The sequence below is a fragment of the Schistocerca americana genome, chromosome X (genome assembly GCF_021461395.2).
Source record: "Schistocerca americana isolate TAMUIC-IGC-003095 chromosome X, iqSchAmer2.1, whole genome shotgun sequence".
NCBI lineage: Eukaryota > Metazoa > Arthropoda > Insecta > Orthoptera > Acrididae > Schistocerca > Schistocerca americana.
The window spans coordinates 757,035,154-757,055,844 of record NC_060130.1 but is presented as its reverse complement, the minus strand read 5'-3'; positions in this window follow the sequence as shown (position 1 = coordinate 757,055,844).

The window sequence follows — 20,691 nt, the reverse complement described above, 5'->3', positions numbered from 1 at the left end:
GCGAGGTTAATGGTCTCTTTTTTTCTCCGCCTAATGCTTTTTCTCCAGGCGACTCGCACAGCTGGTCGCCCATAACGCATTACGTCGAGGTCACTTAGCTTTCTTACCGAAATATTTACGACACCAGTTTGCACTACAGTGACAGTCTCATATAAAAAATTTCACAGGTCGAGAATTTGCATTGCAAATGTGTAGAAACAAAATCCTATGAATGTAACAGTGTCCAAACAATTTTCGCCGGCGTTGTGATACATTCACGCATGTACATACATTTCATAACTCTTAAAGTACGATTCTTGGTTTCCAACAACCTTTTTCACAAACCAGAGTCCCTAGCCACTACTCATTATTCCTTAGCTTATAACACATATACATATTCGTCGACAATTCTTCAATATTTCATCATAATAAATACTTAGCATAACCAAATTCCTCATACAGCATCAGCTTATTGATCATAAATATACCTCAACAGCATAATACACATCGTCGTCGTAATAATAACATCATAACACCTCAGTCAAATTTCAAAAATGTCGTAGCTTTCTGCAATAATTTCAAAACCTAAAAAATTCTCTGCTCATTTCAATAGTGTCATCTACCTGAAACGTACTTTAAAAATCATGATCCCATACCAAATACATCATTCAAAGCTCTCATAGTATCACAATGGTTCCGAAAAAATATGAACAGTTCACAAAGTACAGACAAAATACAATTTCATAAGTGTGAAGTTATCCAACCATGTAATTACGTAAACATCTGTCACTGACGCAGTAAAAAAAAAAGTTTCTTTCTCTGTTAAATAATCTGATAGCTGTGTACTTCTGTGTTAGAGAAATATGGTACCGATGTGTAAAGTTGTATAAGCAAATACCATATTAGCTAGGGCTCCTTGTGCTTGCCAAACACATGGTACACAAAGTAAGTGTGTACCCCCCTGAGGATTAATGTAATTATACCCTCAGGTGTTACGGATTACAGCAATGGAATGAAATGTATCACGGAAAACTTTCTTTGTAATTAAAAAATCTTTAAAAATAAATGTTTTAAGTACAAAATCAATCACTCAAATACGTGTACTGTAGCGCTAAACTGTGCGTCTTGTTGTAAGACAATCTCTGTCATTACTTAAAGGTAAAAAATGTGCCAAGTGTCGTAATTATCGTCCTCTGTAAGCAAAGTTCTATGGGAGTCAATGTACTTACCTCGTAATAAACAAAAGCGAAAAGCTATGCATAGAGATATCGTAGTTATTACGAACAGTACCGTGATCAAGGAAGTACTATACTGTAATGTATTGTTGTGCTACGGAAAAGGCTGTCTCATTGCAGCTATACCACAAAAGTTACTACTAAAACAAGTTTTACTTTCCAGAAGAATTCAGAAAAACTGTGCAGATATAAAACAGATACACCGCAAAAGCAACAATGTAAATTGTGTCACTCATTAGTAGCGTCGTGATATAATCGTGTAGCTGTCAAATAAACTATCCACTGTGTCATCTGGTATCTCTCAGAAAGTACTTTAAATCCAGAATGTATTTTCAAGTAAACCAAAATGTTTATTAAAATCTCATGAGCAGTACCGGTACTTGTTCTAAGTATGTGAGCCTTATAGTCGCTACGTAATCGTGCAACTAACAAGCAAGAATGTACACACACAAGAACACTGTGTCGTCTGTTCACTATAACAATGCACTCGTAAATACTGTCTAAATATGTTCCCTAGGTTCTAGACTAGATAGTTAATTTCAAAACATTGTTGCATGTTAACAGTTTCTCAGTGTGAAAAATTGTACTAGTAACGTGAAGTGAAAAATTTTATGGCAAAGACCAAGTTAAAAAGCAGATTATCTCTCAATAAACGGTTTTACATGTGAAATGTGGTGCAATCCGTTACTCTTCCTAGTACGCAGAGGTTGAACTTAACGCAATTATCATGCGGTATACGTCGGTCAGGAATGCTAAAATTTTTCTCAAGGTTAGCGTCTATGTTATGTTTCTCTGAGCCAGCCGACGCACGTGGCTGCCTGCGGTGCAAGTCATTGTCTGTCTCTTTGGCGCGCGTCGTTATTAGGATTTGGAGATCTAACTTCTACAAATTCACGTTGTCGAGAGTGCCCTGCTCTGTTTCAATCCCGCCAGTTCTGATAAAATTCAGGTCTGTCGTTATGATTATATCGTCTGTCGTCATGTCGGTAGATTTCATAATTTCGTTCTTGTCGGTCACGTGGTGGAGAATTTCTCCCTGAATCGTAACTGCGCGCTGAACTGTTGCGTCTGAAGTTATTCTGTCTCCCCTGATAATAATTGTTTTGGTTCCCATATTGTCTGTTTCTATGGTTATCTCTATCATATTCATTACTACAGAAGTGCGATCTTTCTCTGTAACTATTATTCTGCCAACGGTTGTCATAAGGGTGGTGTCTGTTTTGGTCACGATTTACGTTGTAAGAATAGCCTTGTCGTGTCCTTTTATTATTTCTGTCATCGCAGAATTGTGACGGATGTGACCTGTAATTGTTGTGCTCCTGTTTTCGCGTTCCACGATTGTCAGTGTCAATTTCCAATTCTTGTAACAGTCCCTGAAAAGCTTCAATGTCGTCTTTGCAACGTCCTGCCAAAATAGTATGTCGTAAATGTTCAGGCAATTTGATTAAGGAAATGCGGATGAGTTCTGAGGGGCTGTAAGGGTTTGACAGGTACTGATTCTTGTGCAACATGTCTTCAAAATATTTCACAAGACTGGAAAATTCAGATTGTTCGAAATGTTTCATCATTAGTATGCTATGTTTTACTAGGTCTTGTGTGGCTTGATACCAATATGTTGAGAGGAAGGCATGATAAAATTCTCCTTCACTGTGGCAATCGTGAATGACCGATCGCATTCTCACAGCTGGTTCATTCTCTAAGTAGCCACACATAAATTCTAATCTATGCTCTAATGACCAGTTGGGAGGAAAACAATGAGAGAATTCCAGAATGAGATTTTCACTCTGCAGCGGAGTGTACGCTGATATGAAACTTCCTGGCAGATTAAAACTGTGTGCCTGACCGAGACTCGAACTCGGGGCCTTTGCCTTTCGTGGGCAAGTGCTCTACCATCTGAGCCACCGAAGCACGACTCACGCCCGGTACTCACAGCTTTATTTCTGCCAGTACCTCGTCTCCTACCTCCCTAACTTTACAGAAGCTCTCCTGCGAACCTTGCAGAACTAGCACTCCTGAAAGAAAGGATATTGCGGAGACATGGCTTAGCCACAGCCTAGGGGATGTTTCCAGAATGAGATTTTCACTCTGCAGCGGAGTGTGCACTGATATGAAACTTCCTGGCAGATTAAAACTGTGTGCCCGACCGAGACTCGAACTCGGGGCCTTTGCCTTTCGTGGGCAAGTGCTCTGAGCTACCGAAGCACGACTCATGCCCGGTACTCACAGCTTTACTTCTGCCAGTACCTCGTCTCCTACCTTCCAAACTTTACAGAAGCTCTCCTGCGAACCTTGCAGAACTAACACTCCTGAAAGAAAGGATATTGCAGAGACATGGCTTAGCCACAGCCTAGGCCCTAGGGGATGTTTCCAGAATGAGATTTTCACTCTGCAGCGGAGTGTGCGCTGATATGAAACTTCCTGGAAGATTAAAACTGTGTGCCCGACCGAGACTCGAACTTGTGGCCTTTGCCTTTCGCGGGCAAGTGCTCTGCCATCTGAGCCACCGAAGCACGACTCACGCCCGGTACTCACAGCTTTACTTCTGCCAGTACTTCGTCTCCTACCTTCCAAACTTTACAGAAGCTCTCCTGCGAACCTTGCAGAACTAGCACTCCTGAAAGAAAGGATATTGCGGAGACATGGCTTAGCCACAGCCTAGGCCCTAGGGGATGTTTCCAGAATAAGATTTTCACTCTGCAGCGGAGTGTGCGCTGATATGAAACTTCCTGGCAGATTAAAACTGTGTGCCCGACCGAGACTCGAACTCGGGGCCTTTGCCTTTCGTGGGCAAGTGCTCTATCATCTGAGCTACCGAAGCACGACTCACGGCCGGTACTCACAGCTTTACTTCTGCTAGTATCTCGTCTCCTACATTCCAAACTTTGCGTCATTCAGATTTTCATCTACCTTCGTAGATAAATTATTTAGCTGATCCGAAAGTTCGACTACTTTCTCTGATAATGAACTAATTTCCTCCATGCGTCTTTCTGAACCAATTTTCAGAGTATCTACTGTGTCCTTTAAGATTTCCTGAGTTTTTGCAAGTAGCGTAACCGAGTCAGTAGATGCAACTGAGTCAGTTTCTCCCCACAAGGTCTCATGATTTTCATGAACAATGGTTTGTAGTTCATTTATGGCTGCTTCGTGATTCTGTAATGCATTTTCATGCCGCGAAAAAATAGGTTGAAAATGCTCACAAATTTGTGTTTTTACGTCATTACAGACTTTTTGACATTTCGATTCAATGTTATGTAACTCAGTAGTTAAATCTTCACGTGTTTGTTCAAGTGTGGTGTCTAACTTTTGAAGATTTTGTTCCATTATGTCTAACTTCCGAAGGTTTTGTTCCATTGTGTCTAACTTTTGAAGATTTTGTTCCATTGTGTCTAACTTTTGAAAATTTTGTCCCATTTGTTTCTGATTTTGTTCAAGCGTTGTGTCTAACTTTTGTAGCCTTTGTCCCATTTGTTGCATTAACTGTAATAACAATGCACTGGTGTCTGAAACATGTTCCTCAGTGCTATTCGGCAGTGCATTTGAACCGGCAATATTCCCATTTTGAAAAGCAGAAAATGTGTCTTGACTTATTTGAGAAAACAGTGAGGACGCAAAACCTGAATCTACAGTATTTGCAAGATTGTGTCCTGTCATTTCGGATTCCTGAGGCGAGCTGTTGCCGACCGATCGATCGATAATGCTTCCCTGTTCACTAATTGTTTCACAGTCTACACCATTATTTGCAGCCCGCTCCATTTCCCTATGCACAATTACCAAATTACTACATTGAACATTAGTTAATTCATTACTCGGCGGCGCTAACACACTGCTTTCGTCTTCACTGTCATTTCTCAGTTTACTTTGGAGCCTAGTATTACGTTTCTCACACGCCATTATTGTCACAATATTTCACACAACAACACAAAAAAGCACAATATGAAGAGCAAAATAAGAAAACACATTAACATAGCATTGAAAATAATATCTCGTTAATTGCAAGCGCAGCTGTGAAATACTTGGTGCAAATCTACATACATGTCACAACTGTTTTACTGTACAACAATGAAAAACTACAACTACAAAGGAAATTCTCTCTATAATTACGTGCTAGCAATAAACAATAGCTACACTAATTACACAAACTACAAAAAAAAAAAAATCTGAAGATTCCAGTAGGGTATCCTCGGCTAAGGGTCGACATATGAAACGTCCCCTTAGAAAAATTATACATGAACGTGTTTAAACTGACACGCAATATTTTTAGCGCAACGGAATCTGACTTTAAATAATCCCTACAAAAGAATGGCCCTGACTAACATTAACCTATACCTTTCACAAATCACTTAACTCACAAAAATCTTCGTTACTCGAACTACTGCAAAACAGCGAGCGCTACTACTGCCAGCTAAATAAAAGATTCAAACTACTGAAGGCACTAACTACTGATAGGCATAGTTAGCAAATGATAGATTTTGATAGAGGACAAACAATGTATTTACCTTAATAGTGTTCAAAAGTCATAATATATATAGCAGTTCATGACATCCAGTCTTACAAATGTACTGTCTCTGATGGACACAAGTCCAGATCATCCGCTCTCAAAACTCTGCCATTTCTCTCCCCACATCCACCACTGCTGCCGGCTCACCTCCAACTGCGCAACGCTACGCGCTGTTAATAGCCGACTGCCCAACACTACAATGGCGAGTATTACAACAATGCCAACCAGCCACAGACTGCACACTGCACAGCCAGTGATTTTCATACAGAGCGCTACGTGGCGTTACCAATATAAAAACCTAAACAGCCTACTTACACAGTCACTACTCTTGATGAACTGTGGTATCGTGTTGAAGCTGCATGGGCAGCTGTACCTGTACACGCCATCCAAGCTCTGTTTGACTCAATGCCCAGGCGTATCAAGGCCGTTATTACGGCCAGAGGTGGTTGTCCTGGGTACTGATTTCTCAGGATCTATGCATCCAAATTGCGTACAAATGTAATCACATGTCAGTTCTAGTATAATATATTTGTCCAATGAATACCCGTTTATCATCTGCATTTCTTCTTGGTGTAGCAATTTTAATGGCCAGTAGTGTATAACAAACACCACGTCGGTACTTAGAATACTAGAAGCAGAAGTAGAAGAAGAACATATCTAACTTTGTTTCATATTTTCACTAGTGTTTATCTCGTCTAGTACTGCGTATAGTTTCCCAGAATTTGAAAAATTGTATTTCATTATTTAACTCTGTGGCCAGAAGCCCCTCCTGGCGCCACATCGTCATGGTAACCTAATGGAAGAAAATCGAGTGCGCCATCTGTCTGTGAATCGTGTGAACTCTGTTCTCTGTGTTAATGTATTTTAACTGTTGTGTATATAATTCTCTGAGTCAGAATTTGTGAGACCAGCCCAGAATTTGCGTGGGAAAACACCTAAAAAGCATACTGAGCCTGACCAGTGTACCATCCCACGGTCATTAATCCACCGCACAGATTCGATCCAGGTCTGGGTTTCACAAGGTTACACTATACGAGTAGGTTAAGGGGATAACTAACAAACAGAGAAATTTAAATGCTTAGGAGAGTGGACAGATTCCAACACCTCCGATAAAGAATGATTTGTATCGCGGATAAGAAAAATGGAAACAGTATATCAAATAATCAAAAATCTCAAAATATCTACAAGAAGAAACAAATATTCATTTCCGCCAATATTCAGTCTTACTGTACAATAATACGACCGGAAACTCTATGTGTCTCAGAATCCCTTGGATGAACAAAAACGTTCCTACCAAGAAATTATAAATAAGAGAAAAAATACATGGCCTGAGGGAAACTCTTGGTCTAGTGAAAGAAAATAATGATTTCAGAAGACGACATAACCATTAACCCAACATATACAGGGTGGTCCATTGATAGTGACCGGGCCAAATATCTCACGAAATAAGCAACAAACGAAAAAACTACAAAGAACGAAACTCGTCTAGCTTGAAGGGGGAAACCAGATGGCGCTATGGTTGGCCCGCTAGATGGCGCTGCCATAGGTCAAATGGATATCAACTGCATTTTTAAAAAATAGGAACCCCCAATTTTATTACATATTCGTGTAGTACGTAAAGGAATATGAATGTTTTACTTGGACCACTTTTTCCGCTTTATGATAGATGGCCCTGTAATAGTCACAAACGTATAAGTACGTGGTATCACGTAACATTCCGCCAGTGCGGACGGTATTTGCTTCGTGATGCAGTACCCGTGTTAAAATGGACCGTTTGCCAATTACGGAGAAGGTCGATATCGCGTTGATGTATGGCTCAAAATGCCCAACAGGGGTGTGCTATGTATGCTGCTCGGTATCCTGGACGACATCATCCAAGTGTCCGGACCGTTCGCCGGATAGTTACGTTATTTAAGGAAACAGGAAGTGTTCAGCCACATGTGAAACGTCAACCACGACCTTCAACTAATGATGATACCCAAGTAGATTTTTTAGCTGCTGTCGCGGCTAATCCGCACATTAGTAGCAGACAAATTGCGCGAGAAACGGGAATCTCAAAAACTTCAGTGTTGAGAATGCTACATCAACATCGATTGCACCCGTACCATATTTCTATGCGCCAGGAATTGCATGGCGACGACTTTGAACGTGGTGTACAGTTCAGCCACTGGGCACGAGAGAAATTACGGGACGATGACAGATTTTTTGCACGCGTTCTATTTAGCGACGAAACGTCATTCACCAACAGCGGTAACGTAAGCCGGCATAATATGCAACGTAAAAACCACGATGGCTGCGACAAGTGGAACATCAGCGACTTTGGCGGGTTAATGTATGGTGCGGCATTATGGGAGGAAGGATAATTGGCCCCCATTTTATCGATGGCAATGTAAATAGTGCAATGTATGCTGATTTCCTACGTAATCTTCTACCGATGTTACTACAAGATGTTTCACTGCATGACAGAATGGCGATGTACTTCCGACATGATGGGTGTTCGCACATAGCTCGCGTGCGGTTGTAGCGGTATTGAATAGCATATTTCATGACAGGTGGATTGGCTCGCACGTTAACCGGATCTGACGTCCCCGGATTTCTTTCTGTGGGGAAAGTTGAAGGATATTTGCTATCGTGATCCACCGACAACGCCTGACAACATGCGTCAGCGCATTGTCAATGCATGTGCGAACATAACGGAAGGCGAACTACTCGCTGTTGAGAGGAATGTCGTTACACGTATTGCCAAATGCATTGAAGTTGACGGACATCATTTTGAGCATTTATTGTATTAAGTGGTATTTACAGGTAATCACGCTGTAACAGCATGCGTTCTCAGATTGATAAGTTCACAAAGGTACATGTATCACATTGGAACAACCGAAATAAAATGTTCAAACGTACCGACGTTCTGTTTTTTAATTTAAAAAAAAACTACCTGTTACCAACTGTTCGTCTAAAATTGTGAGTCATATGTTTGTGACTATTACAGCGCCATCTATCATAAAGCGAAAAAAGTGGTCCAACTAAAACATTCATATCTTTTTACGCACTGCGCGAATATGTAATAAAAATGGGGGTTCATATTTAAAAAAACGCAGTTGATATCCGTTTGACCTATGGCAGCGCCATCTAGCGGGCCAACCATAGCGCCATCTGGTTTCCCCCTTCAAGACAGACAAGTTTCATTCTTTTTAGGTTTTTTGTTTGACGCTTATTTCGTGAGATATTTGGTCCGGTTACGATCAATGGACCACCCTGTATATAAAAAAGCTCACACACCATTCGTATAAGTAGGATTGTTTTATAAGACTACATTGCTTGTGTGAGTCCTACAAGGGTGAACAGTCGGATCTTCTTTCTCCAGATGAAAACTAAGGAGTCGTGGTTCACCGAAGTAGAAAGAGGCTTGTATGAGGTGAGGATGACGCAGGAGGATATCCACAAACGCATTCGATTTAAGAAGAAACTTCAAGAGCACTTTGGTTTCCAAACGCAGGCAAAACTAAAAACTGACGCAAAGGAGATTAAAGCGAGGTAGACACAACATTCGAAAATAATGCAGTAATACAGGGCCAAAGTGACATGGAGGTGACAACAGTGTAGGAATAGCGATATACACACATACAAACGGTGGTAGTGTCGCGTATAAAAGGGCAATGCGTTAGCGCAGCTGTCCATTTCCACTCAGGCGATTCAAGTGAAAAGGTTCCCGACGTGATTATGGCACCACGACTGGAATTAACAGACACTGAAACGCGGTATGGCAATTGAAGCTTGATTAAAGGGACTTTCCATTTCGGAAATCGTTAGGGAATGCAATATTCAGAGGTCACGTGTGACCGAGAATACCAAATTTCAGGCATTACCTCTCACCACTGACAACGCAGTGGCCGAAAGCCTTCCATTACCTACCGAAAGTAGCGGCGTTTGCATAGAGTTCTCAGTACTAACAGGCAAGTAACACTGTGCAAAACAGCCGCAGAAATCAATATGGGACGCACTACGAACGTGTCCGTTAGGGCAGTGCGGCCAAATTTAGTGTTAACGGCCTATGGCAGCAGACGACAGACGAGAATGCCTTTGCTAACAGCACGACATCATCTGCAGCGCCTCTCCTGGGCTTGTGACCATGTCAGTTGGAGCCTAGATGACTGTAAACCCGTGGCCTGTTCAGAGTTCTGATTTCAGTTGATAAGAGTTGATAGTAGGGTACGAGTGTGGGGCGGACCCCACGAAGCCATGGATCCAGGTTGTCAACAAGGCACTGTGTAAGCTGGTGGTGGTTCCATAATGGTGTAGGCGGAGTGGACTGGGTCCTCTGGTCCAGGCGAACCAATCATTGACTGGAAATGGTTATGTTCGGATATTTGGAGACCACTTGCAGCCATTCATGGACTTCATGTTCCATATGACAGTGAACCATGTCACTGGGTCACAGTTGTCCGCGATTATTTGAAAAACATTCTGGAGAATCCTAGTGAATGATTTGGCTACCCATCGAACATTTATAGGACATAATCGAGAGGTCAGTTCGTGGACAAAATCCTTCACCGGCAGCGCTTTCACAATTGTGGACGGCAACAGAGGCAGCATGGCTGCATATTTCTGCAGGGGACTTCCAACGACTTGTTGAGTCCATGCGAAGTCCAGTTACTGCACTACGCCGGGTAAAAGGAGATCCGATGCGATGTTAGGAGATGTCCTATGACTTTCGTCACCTCAGCTTAAAGTCCGGGCACAAGAAAAAGGAATAGCACAGTTGAAACAGCGTGATCGTCGAAATTAAAAGAAGAAGCAGAAACGTCGGCAGGTAGTATGAACAATTACAATAGACGTCTGCCGGCCGGAGTGGCCGAGCGGTTCTAGGCACTACAGTCTGGAACCGCGCGACCGCTGCGGTCGCAGGTTCGAACCCTGCCTCGGGCATGGATGTGTGTGATGTCCTTAGGTTAGTTAGGTTTAAGTAGTTCTAAGTTCTAGGGGACTGATGACCTCAGATGTTTAGTCCCATAGTGCTCAGAGCCATTTGAACCATTTTTGAACAAAAGATGTCTGAACATAATTTACCAGAAACAGCCAAAAATTACCCTCAAAAATGAAAAACGGATGCAGGAAGACATAAATTAATGATATCAGAATAAATTCTGTCCATGCCTAACCTTGAAGAGAAGAAAAAAAACCGATGAGTACGTTATCAACTTGTTGTTGTTGTTGTGGTCTTCAGTCCAGAGACTGGTCTGATGCTGCTCTCCATGCTACTCTATCCTGTGCAAGCGTCTTCATGTCCCAGTACATACTGCAGCCTACATCCTTCGGAATCTGCTTGGTGTATTCATCTCTTGGTCTCCCTCTACGATTTTTACCCTCCACGCTGCCCTCCAATACTAAATTGGTGATCCCTTGGTACCTCGAACATGTCCTACCAACCGATCCCTTCTTCGAGTTAGGTTGTGCCAAAAATTTCACTTCTCCCCAATTCTATTCAATATCTCCTCATTAGGTATGTGATCTACCCATCTAATCTTCAGCATTCTTCTATAGCACCACATTTCGAAAGCTTCTATTCTCTTCTTTTACAAACTATTTATCACCCATGTTTCACTTCCATACATGGCTACACTCCATACAAATACTTTCAGAAACGACTTCCTGACACTTAAATCTATACTCATGTCAACAAATTACTCTTCCTTAGAAACGCTTTCCTTGCCATTGCCAGTCTATATTTTATATCTTCTCTACTTCGATCATCATCAGTTACTTTGCTCCCTAAATAGCAAAACTCATCTACTACTTTAAGTGTCTCATTTTCTAAATTAATTCCCTCAGCATCACGCGATTTAATTCGACTACATTCCATTATCCTCGTTTTGCTTTTGTTGATGTTCGTCTTATATCCTCCTTTCAAGACACTGTCCATTCCGTTCAACTGCTCTTCCAAGTCGTTTGCTGTCTCTGACTGAATTACAATGTCATCGGCAAACCTCAAAGTTTTTATTTCTTCTCCATGGATTTTAATTCCTTCTCCGAATTTTTCTTTTGTTTCCTTTACTGCTTACTCAATATACAGATTGAATAACATCGGGTATAGGCTACAATCCTGTCTCAGTCCTTTCCCAAGTACTGCTTCCCTTTCATGCCCCTCGACTCTTATAACTGCCATCGGGTTTCTGTACAAACTGTAAATAGCCTTTCGCCACCTTCAGAATTTGAAAGAGAGTATTCCAGTCAACATTGTCAAAAGCTTTCTCTAAGTCTACAAATGCTAGAAATGTAGGTTTGCCTTTCCTTAATCTGTCTTCTAAGATAAGTCGTAGGGTCAATATTGCCTCACGTGTTCCAGCATTTCTATGGAATCCAAACTGATCTTCCCCGAGGTTGGCTTCTACCAGTTTTTCCATTCTTCTGTACAGAATTCGCGTTAGTATTTTGCAGCTGCGACTTATTAAACTGATAGTTCGGTAATTTTCACATCTGTCAACACCTGCTTTCTTTGGTATTGGAATTATAATATTCTTTTTGAAGTCTGAGGGTCTTTCGCCGGGCTCATACATCTTGCTCACCAGATGGTAGAGTTTTGTCAGGGCTGGCTCTCCCAAGGCTATCAGTAGTTCTAATGGAATGTTGTCTACTCCCAGGGCCTTGTTTCGACTTAGGTCTTTCAGTTTTCTGTCAAATTCTTCACGCAGTATCATATCTCCCATTTCATCTTCACCTACGTCCTCTTACATTTCCATAATATTGTAATCAAGTACATACACCTTGTATAGACCCTCTATATACTCCTTCCACCTTTCTGCTGTCCCTTCTTGCGCTTAGGACTGGGTTTCCATCTGGGCTCTTGATATTCATGCAAGTGGTTCTTTTTTCGCCAAAGGTCTCTTTAATTTTCCTGTAGGCAGTATCTATCTTACCCCTAGTGATATATGCATCTACGTCCTTATATTGGTCCTCTAGCCATCCCTGCTTAGCCATTTTGCACTTCCTGTCGATCTGATTTTTGAGAGGTTTGTATTCCTTTTTGCCTGCTTCATTTACTGCACTTTTATATTTTCTCCTTTCATCAATTAAATTCAATATTTCTTCTGTTACCCAAGGATTTCTATTAGCCCTCGTCTTTTTACCTACTTGATCTTCTGCTGCCTTCATTATTTCATCTTTCAGAGCTACACATTCCTCTTGTACTATATTTCTTTCCTCCGTTCTTGTCAGTCGTTCCCTAATGCTCTCCCTGAAACTCTCTACAACCTCTGGTTCCTTAAGTTTATCCAGGTCCCATCTCCTTAAATTCCCACCTTTTTGCGGTTTCTTCAGTTTCAATCTACAGTTCATAACTAGTAGATTGTGGTCAGAGACCACATCTGTCCCTGGAAATGTCTTACAGTTTAAAGCCTGGTTCCTAAATCTCTGTCTTACCATTATATAACCTATCTGAAACCTTCCAGTGTCTCCAAGCTTCTTCCACGTATACAACCTTCTTCCATTATTCTTGAACCAAGTGTTAGCTATGATTAACTTATGCTCTGTGCAAAATTGTACCAGGTGGCTACCTCTTTCATTCCTTAGCCCAATTCCATATTTACCTACTACTTTTCCTTCTCTTCCTTTTCCTACTATCGATTTACAATCACCCATGACTATTAAATTTTTGTCTCCCTTCACTATCTGAATAATTTCTTTTATCTCATCATACATTTCATCAATCTCTTCGACATCTGCGAGCTAGTTGGCATATAAACTTGTACTACTGTGGTGGGCTTGGGCTTCGTGTCTATCTTTGCTATAATAAAGCGTTCACTATGTTGTTTGTAGTAGCTTACCTGTGTTCCTATTTTTTATTCATCATTAAACCTACTCCTGCATTACGCCTATTTGATTTTGTATTTATAATCCTGTATTCACCTGACCAGAACTCTTGTTCCTCTTGCCACCGAACTTCACTAATTCCCACTATATCTAGCTTTAATCTAACCATTTCCGTTTTTAAATTTTCTAACCTACCTGCCCGATTAAGGGCTCTGACATTCCAGGCTGCGATCCGTAGAACGCCAGTTTTCTTTCTCTTAGTAACGACGTCCTCCTCAGTAGTCCCCTCCCGGAGATCCGAATGGGGGACTATTTTACCTCCGGAATATTTTACCCAAAAGGACGCCATCATCATTTAACCACACAGTAAAGCTGCATGTCCTCGGGAAAAATTACGGCTGTAGTTTCCCCTTGCTTTCAGCCGTTCGCAGTACCAGCACAGCAAGGCCGTTTTGGTTAATGTTAAAAGGCGAGATCAGTCAATCATCCAGACTGTTGCCCCTGCAACTACTGAAAAGGCTGCTGCCCCCCTTCAGGAACCGCACGTTTGTCTGGCGTCTCAACAGATACCCCTCCGTTGTGGTTGCACCTACGGTAAGGCTATCTGTACTGCTGAGGCACGGAAACCTTCCCACCAACGGCAAGGTCCATGGTTCATGGGGGGAAGGTTAGTCGAAATATTTTCCTTTCACTGGATGCCATGGGTACGTAATGAAAAATAGTCTAGGGAAGTCAAAAATGCATGTCTTTTTAGGGTTTTGGTAAAAGTGCAAATGTCGAGACCACATAGAGCAAAATAAATATCTATAAACAGAATAACAATATTATCTCATTTTTAATAGTATTAAGCGATACAGACCGTAAATTATTTTAGAAGACTGAAATAACACCATTTGTTCTAACATTTCTCTGAGTTCAGACGTAATTCCTTGAAACTACCAATAAAAACGCAGCCAATCAGCAATAAAATCCCGATTAATTTGATTAAATAAACATCGTCCTCAAACGTGGTTACTTCCGTAAGAGTACTGAAAGTATACTTCGAGGTTTATTTACGAACAGTGCGGTGTACAATTACAGAGATGCTGTCGAGTAAGACAGAAGGAATGTTTCATTTTTGCATTTAATTTTTCAGTCAGCTAAAGAGCACTGCCGTATTACTGACTAATACTGTTCACAATTTTATAGCTGTTGGTAAGCATAACGATTGTACTAAAGAGTGTTAACGAGAATACGAAAACATTACACATCCGTCGAGAACTGAAATATTTCAGAACTAAACACATTATCTCAATGCAAAAATTCAATAATAAGAAATGTTTTTCTGTCTTTTCTTCTGTGTTACACATGAAAGAACTACAGAAGCTATTCTCACACGTGCAGTCACCAGTCCACTTCGTCCCACATTGATACCACGAGGTGAGAACCGACGCGTGCGCTGCTTCTTCTGCCCTGCCCACAGTTTCTCACATCCCCAGCGGCTAATGGTTTTCCGTGGTAACATTAAGCATTGAAGCTCTTCTGGAGAAGATCGCGTAAGTGCTCCGTCAACAATGGGAGACCGTTACCGAATGTTGTGTTGAGGGTTTGTGCCTTCCAGGGACATACACGTGGACCTATACCATATAACAGTAATGTCACAGCCATGCAGTTAATACGTGGTTGCTATTGTTTTAAGAGGTAGTAATCGATCTCTTTAACACTTATTAATTCCAAATCACATAATTCTTCATGGGTTCTCCGAATTCCTTACAGCGTCTGTTCCACATCTGTAGTAAATGATATGCTCTTAAAGACGGACGTAATGGAAGAGCGTAATGACGAGAAGCCGACAGTGTTTTCTGGATTTGCACTCTAGGTAATTCTTCTCGGTAAATTGCTCTTGCCGGGCTCCAGTTCTCTCTTTTTAACTTTTTAAATAACAAGGAAAATATGAGTTGTCACAACCATACCTAACTGAAACTACTGCAATAATTTTTGTGCACAGTGAATGATGAAAAAGCACTGGGACTGCTACATAACTAGAAACAGTTCAAGAAAACAGTTATCAGTCACATTTACGCATATTTGTTGATTTATACATGCATATATGTGCCACGAAGATATTATTTTTCGCGAAATGCGGGGCTGTAAGGGATGACAGACTCAAATTAAGTAACATTGTAAACTGGAATCTGAAACGCAGTATAACCCAATGCATGTGTATGTTAACGTGCATATATAAAAGTACGTTTAAGAAGTTGAATAATACAACAGAACAAAGAAAAAATACCAAAACAATTTCCTTTATTCTCCCCAAAGCAACCTACACTGACGACGATAGAGTTTTGCAACATTTATAAAACTGCTAAATCTGCCAACGATAGTTTGTTTCGTAGTCAGTCGAACCATTGATGTCATACGCCTTGGTGTGTCCATTATGTCTGTAAAATTTATGCCATTTGGGATTCTATGTTCACCTGCATTCCTTGAACGCTTAAGAAACAGCTTCATGCCAATGTTTAGATAATACTACAGGGAGACGTTGGTAGAATGAGACGAAAGGTACCGTAAGTTAATCAAATGTACTCGATACTCGTAAAGATCGATCTGGGTCCAGTGTTTTCGGATATACGGACAGGGGCGATCAAATAGTTTCTCTTTTAGGGTGTTGCAGCAGCGTATATGAAACGTAGTCCGACTCCGTTGCGAGTATATAAGCACCGACATGTTGGCTAGGGATTCGTGTGGAATTTGTGTCTTTCCGAGGTGCGTGCAGTAAATGTGGAGGAGTGAACTATGGCGAAGTTATTACCAAATGCGTCCAAACAGGACCAGCGTGCTGTTATTCTTTTCTTGGCTGCAGAAGGACAAACACCGGTAGACATCTATCTGTGAATGAAGAATGTGTATAGGCCAGAATGTCATTCGAAAACCACAGCTGTGGAACGATGAGCTACAAGGGGTGCAGCTGCTTCATGATAACGCAAGTCCCCTTATCGCAAATGTATCACAGAAGTTAAGTCAACTCAAGTGGAAGACACTCGAGCACCCGCCATTTAGTCCCGATCTCTCCCCGAGCGATCATCACGCGTTCGGTCCCCGAAGAAACGCCTTGAAGGGTGGACGATTCTGTAGGACGAGGGTGTGCAGCAGACAGTTACTGACGTCCTCACCAGCATGGCGCAGGGTTATACCAAACGGGTATCTTCGATCTGGTGCGTCGGTGGGATGATTCCCTCTATGTCCACGGCAATTTTGCGTGATTGTCATAATGATTCTGTACTGTACGGTCTTCGAACGGAAACTTTTTAATCGTCTCTTATAGAAAGAGTGGTTAAGTTTTAATGTGCCATCTACGACAACGTCACTAGAGACAGAGCACAAGATCGGATTGGACAAGAGTGCGGAAGCAAATCGGCTGTGCCCCTTTCAAAGAAACCTTCACAGGATTCCCCTTTATCGATTTAGGGAAACAACAGAGACGATATAAAAATATTCATTAAATTTTGTAATTGCAAACACAGTTGTGTGAAGCAGTAATAGCATGGCAATGTCATTTATAATCTATTTTATACCGCTTACTTATTTAGGCATTAGAGGACAGAACGAGATTTTCACTCTGCAGCAGAGAGTGCGCTGATATGAAACTTCCTGGCATATTAAAACTGTGTGCCGGACCGAGACTCGAAGTCGGCACCTTTGCCTTTCGCGGGCGAGTGCTCTACCAACTGAGCTACCCAAGCACGGCTGACGCTACGTCCTCACAGCTTTACTTCCGCTAGCACCTCGTCTCCTACCTTCCAAACTTTGCAGAAGCGAAACTTGCAGAACTAGCACACCAGAAAGAAAGGCTTTGCGGAGACATGGCTTAGCCACAGCCTTGGGGATGTTTCCAGAATGAGGAGAGCTTCTGTAAAGTTTGGAAGATAGGAGAAGTGGTACTGGTGGAAGTAAAGCCGTGAGGACGGGACGTGAGTCGTGCTTGGGTAGCCCAGTTGGTAGAGCACTTGCCTGCGAAGGGCAAAGGTCCCGAGTTCGAGTCTCGGTCCATCCCACAGTTATAATCTGCCAGGAAGTTTCATAGGCATTAGAGGGTTCAACGAAACAGGCCCCGAGCGTGTCATATACCCAGCGTAAGCGTGAGAGCAGGTGAAAGTGTGAATGATGACATATTTAGTGTGAAAGCAGCAGTAGAACAAAAACCACCTCGTCTCCTACCTTCCAAACTTTGCAGAAGCGAAACTTGCAGAACTAGCACACCAGAAAGAAAGGCTTTGCGGAGACATGGCTTAGCCACAGCCTTGGGGATGTTTCCAGAATGAGGAGAGCTTCTGTAAAGTTTGGAAGATAGGAGAAGTGGTACTGGTGGAAGTAAAGCCGTGAGGACGGGACGTGAGTCGTGCTTGGGTAGCCCAGTTGGTAGAGCACTTGCCTGCGAAGGGCAAAGGTCCCGAGTTCGAGTCTCGGTCCAGCCCACAGTTATAATCTGCCAGGAAGTTTCATAGGCATTAGAGGGTTCAACGAAACAGGCCCCGAGCGTGTCATATACCCAGCGTAAGCGTGAGAGCAGGTGAAAGTGTGAATGATGACATATTTAGTGTGAAAGCAGCAGTAGAACAAAAACCGAAGTGAAACCCTATTGATCTGGAATGTCCCCCTTCGCCTGCATCACCCATGTCATTATGTTCTTCTCCTAGTTCACTGTCGTGGCCCGCTATCGTATCAACAGTGGCAGGCAGAGATGTGGATGGTACCTGAAAGATTATTGTGATGCTATCCAGTACATTAGGAGACAATATTATTAATATATTTTAATAATTTTCATTTATCATAAGGTCTATTTATAAAAATCATGCGTTAATTCCACCTACTTGGTGGAATATACTGGTGGCTGTAGTAGTTAAGTTCGTACTAATAACAGAAGTTCCTAAACTATGTCCTGCTATTGCAAGCAATTACCTTTTATTTTATTTTCATAAGGTGGAGATACAGTCTCAGTTCAGTCAATTAGTAAAGTTAGTGAATTAATAAAGCACAATGCATCATTTAAAATAAGGCACAAATAGCAATTTAAAACAAACGACGTAGTGCGTTGAGTTTCAGCACAGTTAGATGCAAGAGAACTATCCACGATAAAACTTGACAAGTTTCAGATAGCAGCTCTTTGGTAATTCTCTGTACAGAGCTGATTTCGCTCCCACCTCCTTGCCTCAATGGAATGAAAACTTGATTACCTTCGCAAACTATCTCACATTATAACCATATTCAAGGCACCGTCTAAACGTAAGGTTGCTGACGACAATTACAGAAGCTAGTCCATCACTCAGTGGAGTGCTTAATCTCGGTGTAAATTACGTCGAGAAGCAGTTTAAGGTTGTAACTTCAACTTTTAAGTACAAATAAGTTGTAATATACGAGTATGTCAACGTTTCTTTGGCAGCCAAATGGAAGTTACTTTCAGAATTACCCTCGTTATTTATTGACTACACGCTGAGTGCCCTCCAGAGACACAGAATTCCGCGAAGTTCGCTACATAAACAGCAATTTATCATAATCGGTAGGCAATGGAGTAGTTGGACAACAGGGGCACCAGCACGTTTTGTGTGTGCAGGTTGCCTACATCAGGGGCAGTTATGCATTTTCTGGTCCACTTTTCGAATTTTACATGCCTTTGAACGCCGTTTCTCACACACTCTTCTTTGTCACCCACCCCCACCCCCTTAAGCTATTGTACCGCGTTTTACATAAAAAAATATCCAAATTTACTCCTTGTTCTGCAGTTAACCTGATTGACAGGTACTTAACCTATTGTTCTGCTAAAAGGATCCTTCCTTTTGATTGACAGGTCCTTAACCTATTGATCCCCCCACCATCTCCACCCTCCCCACAACCCCTCAGGAACCCTCCAACCGATCCTCTCCTCCTCACTGCTACTGGTACACATTCAGGTCTGAGTTATTGGAATAGCCCCTCTGACTCTTATCAATTTGACTACTTAATTAAATTGATCAATTAATTAACCCCTACCCCTCTGGTAACTCTCTCCCCCCCCCCCCCCCGGAAATTGGAGGGAGAAAGACTCAGTTGATCGGTCATTTGGAGGGAATTCGATTGCAGTTTATAGAATACTGTTCAAACAATTGAGCCAATGTATAGAACATTGATTAATTATTTCTGACAGTTTATTGAATACAGATTATTTATTTAGCTAAAGAATTTGTCAGTCAATCGATTCCAGTGGATGGAATATTGTTTAAACAATTTAGACAATGTGTGGAATATTGTTTATTTAAACAATTTATGAGATTCAAGGCAGTGTATGGGATATGTCGAAATTGGTGCTCTGTGGTGGAGAGGAAGGATCTCATAACAGGAAATTCAAGTGGATATTGTTTATTGACTAAAATTCAGTTTGCGGGTGTTGAATTTGTCTTGCTCATCATTCTCTGCTGTTTGAAAGATGTAGGTCTTGCAAGAAGTAATTACATGGGGGCAAACATGTTGCGTAACGTAATGTTTGGCACTGTACTCTGGGTGTCTTAACCTAATGTTCAGCCCTTTGACAGCACTTAATCTATTGTTCTGTTACGTGGTTTTCCATGCCACCCCCATCCCCTTAAACTATTGTACCGCCTTTGATACCAAATTAAGTAATTTGTTATGTCCTCCCACCATTTTCTGGTCCACTTTTCGAATTTTACATGCCTTTGAACGCCGTTTCTCACACACTCTTCTTTGTCACCCACCCCCACCCCTTAAGCTATTGTACCGCGTTTTACATAAAAAAATATCCAAATTTACTCCTTGTTCTGCAGTTAACTTGCTGTTCTGCTCCATGTCACTCACCCACTCACCCCTCCCCTTAACTATTGTACCGGTAACACCACTTTTCGAATTTTACATGCCTTTGAACGCCGTTTCTCACACACTCTTCTTTGTCACCCACCCCCACCCCTTAAGCTATTGTACCGCGTTTTACATAAAAAAATATCCAAATTTACTCCTTGTTCTGCAGTTAACTTGCTGTTCTGCTCCATGTCACTCACCCACTCACCCCTCCCCTTAACTATTGTACCGGTAACACCACATTGATATAAAAGATTCATACAGATTAATTATGCAAATTAATTAAATCGATATTCTTCACATATGTGGGGTAGTTTTTTATAAATTCCCAGCGTCCTATTGGTG